Here is a 3,550-nt window from a genome sequence, read left to right on the forward strand (position 1 = left end):
AACTAGCAAACCCTTTTCAACTTTTCTTTTCTTTACATTGTAAGCCTATCTAAATCTGTGCTTATTTCTTCCAAGGGCTCAGATTAAACAATTGAGCTCCTTTGCTTCTCTACCTATCTACATATCTGCCAATTTTAAACAGTTTGGTCAAATTTTATTCTCTATCTCTAAAACAGGAAATTCAAACATGAACTATCCAATATTAAGCTTTTTGACCATTCATCAATTGTGGCATAAAGTTCAACAAGCTACACACAATGTTTTATTTACAGAAAATGAAAAAGTAGTGGCTTTTTGGACTTGCACACTTTCCTAGTATATTTTGTTTGGGGTTCATTTCTTTCACTTTTTTGACCATTTATTCTTTTTACCCTTGGATTTTTCTTTTAGGGCATACCCTCTTTACATTTTTTCAAATTTTTTGACTCTTTTACAATATGGAAAACCTTTGCAACCAGAAAAGGTATGAACAGATTATAGAACTCATCAATGTCAATCATGAAATATTACACCTATTGGTATAGGAGCATAATAGTGGCTCCACTTGGGGATGGCTTTCCCTGGTGGAAAGTCAAGAACAGTAGGTCAGATGGCCTTCTCCATAACTTTGACTGTGCTCTGAAATCTCCTTCTGCTAGTTGCTTTATTATATGTATGACAGTTACACTTGTGAAGCTTAGGGCCTTCTCTTCGGGCTTCAACTTCAGCAAGCTACTATACAATCAAAACTGAGACATTACCACAGGTAGTATATACATGTTGAAGCAAGAATACATCAAAAAGTTGGATCAAAGTAGTGTTTCAACATCCAACCATTAACTGGCCCTTCTTCTGTTTCTGTACCATCCAGGTTCTTCAAAAAGTAAGTATTGTTCCCTTGTAAGGCCTGGATAATAAAAGGTCCCTTCCATAGGAAGTCAAACTTCCCATGTTTTCCTTTGTCTTCTCTCCTGGAATTCCATTTTAAAACTTTGTCCCCAAGGTAGAAATCTTCGCCCTTTGTCCTCTTATCAAGTATTTTCTTGAGTTTTTCTTGTAGCACTTGGGATCTTTGGTATACCTCTTCTTTGGTCTGCTGCAAATGGATGGTCTAATTTATTCTTCTTTGAATGTCATTGGGTTCCACCTGAGCTTCTTGCAGTAATTTCATTACAGGGACTCCTAAAGATGAAGGAAATACAACCTCCATGCCATAAACCAATTCATAAGGGCTAGTTCCAATAGATCTCTTTGTAGTTAGTCTGTCTGCCCATAGTGCATTTGTAAGTTTCTTGTGCTAGTTTTTCTTGTTCTCTTCCAACAATTTCTTAATAATATTAATCAAGCTTTTATTGGAGGACTCAGCTAGACCATTACCTTGAGGGTAATAGGCTATGGAATGGCCTAAAGTGATGTGGTATTTGTGACAGAAACTTATCATTTTCTTGGATTTGAAGGCAGCAGCATTGTCAGTTATGATCTTTTCAGGGTAGCCAAATCGAGACAATATGTTGGTTTCTAAGAATCCTATAATCACTGTATCATTGGCTTGCCTGGAAGGAATAGCTTCTATCCATTTGGTGAAATAATCTGTGGCAGTGAGGATCCATTTATGTTGGCCAGAAGAGGGAGGATGGATTTCCCCAATGAAGTCCAAACCCCATTGTTGAAAGGGCTTTTTAGTGGAAATTGGTCTAAGGGGCAGAGGTAAAGGTTTCCTCTTGCCTTCAAAAATTTGACATTTATGGCAAGCGGTGACAAATTTATTTACATCGGTGAACAATGTGGGCCAATAAAATCCAGCCCTTAGGATTTTGTCAGCAGTTGACTTCCAGTAAAGATGTCCGCCATAGTCCCCTATATGAAATTCTTTAAGAACTTTGTCAGCTTCATCTTTTATTAAACAATTCAATAGAATACCTTCATGATTTTTCCAAGAAAAAGCATTATCTAAAATACAAAAATTTTTCTTTGTTCTAGATAATCCTGGATAATACATGAGTTATATCAGCATACCAAGGTGATTCTAAGAAGGCCTGGCTGATTTGTGGAGTCGCCATCTCCTGTTCATTATCTAGTTCATTGATATCGAGGGCTTGAAATTTTGTTTCAATCATGAGTTTAGTTGATCCCTGTCCTTTTGTAAGATTTGTAGATTTTATTTCAATATCATGCTCCAATATATTAGCTATCCATTTACCATGTTTGCCTTCAATTCCATCCTGAGTCAGGATGTCTTTGACAACAGCACTTGGTACATAAGCTATTACATAGGAGTATAATATATAGACTCTAAAGTCTTTAATAGCTTTCACAAGTGCAAAAGCCTGTTTTTCCATGATTGGGTATTTTAGCGGTGCATCTCTAAGTGTTTTACTGAAAAATGCTATGGGTTTTTCACATCCTTGATCATCCTTTTATAGTAAAACAACAGCAATGGTGTGTTCTGATGCAAATGAAAATATTATGAAGTCTCTATCAAACCTTGGACTTGTAAGGACTGGTGTTTTGGTCAAAGCCATTTTAATTTCTTCAAATGCTTGTTTGGCTTCTAATGTCCATTTAACCTTGGAATCCTTTTTTAACATATTGTTCAGCAATCTAATTAATTCGGCCAAATTAGGTATGAATCTTCTTAAAAAGTTGATCTTTCCTAGGAAAGCTTGAAGTTATTTGACATTTCTAGGGTGGGGTACTTGTAGAATGGCTTATATTCTAGCAGGATCAATTTTGATGCCATCTTTGGAGATAATATGGCCTAACAGTTTGCCTTCCTCTAGACCAAACAACGACTTCTTAGGATTTAATGAAATACCATACTTTCTGCATTTTAAAAACACTTGTCTCAAATGATCTAAATGTTGCTGATCTGATTTAGAAAACATAGTAAGGTCATCTAGATATATGACTAGAAAATCGTGAATTTCCTTTGCAAAAGCTATGTCCATTTCTCGTTGAAAGGTTGCCCCTGCATTCTTAAGTCCGAATGGAATTTTAACATATTTGAAAGTTCCCCATGGTGTTGTAAAAGAAGTTTTTTCTTGGTCATTAGGATGGACTAGAATCTGGTTAAAACCTGAAAACCCATCCAAAAGTGAAATCCTAGAGGCACCTACTACCCTTTGTAAAATGTGGTCCATCTTAGGTAACGGGTAGTGGTCTTTTAAAGAAACATTATTTAAATTCCTTAAATCGACACACAATCTGATTTCTCCTGTTTTCTTCCTAGTGGGTACTAAATTAGACACCCACTCTGAAAACCTAATAGGAGCAATTATCCCTGCTTCATACATTCATTTGATTTCTTTTTCAATTAAGGGGAGTAACACAGGGTTATTCTTCTGAGCTTTTGTTTGAATGGTTTTTTGATTTTCCTTGAGGGGTATTGTATGTTGAATTACCGAGGTGTCATAAGATTTCAGATCTTCATAGCTCCAGGCAAAAACATCCTGGAATTCTTTGATCAGTTCAACATATTTAAGTTTTTGATCAGGGGCAAAGTTTTGGATAATTTTATCATTTTCGGATTTTCTTCAGTTCTTATGTTACAGTCTTCAATGTCTGCGTTTAG

The sequence above is a fragment of the Pinus tabuliformis genome, chromosome 1_2 (assembly GCF_031772625.1).
Source record: "Pinus tabuliformis cultivar Carrire ecotype Pingquan chromosome 1_2, CPIR1, whole genome shotgun sequence".
NCBI classification, from domain to species: Eukaryota; Viridiplantae; Streptophyta; class Pinopsida; order Pinales; family Pinaceae; genus Pinus; species Pinus tabuliformis.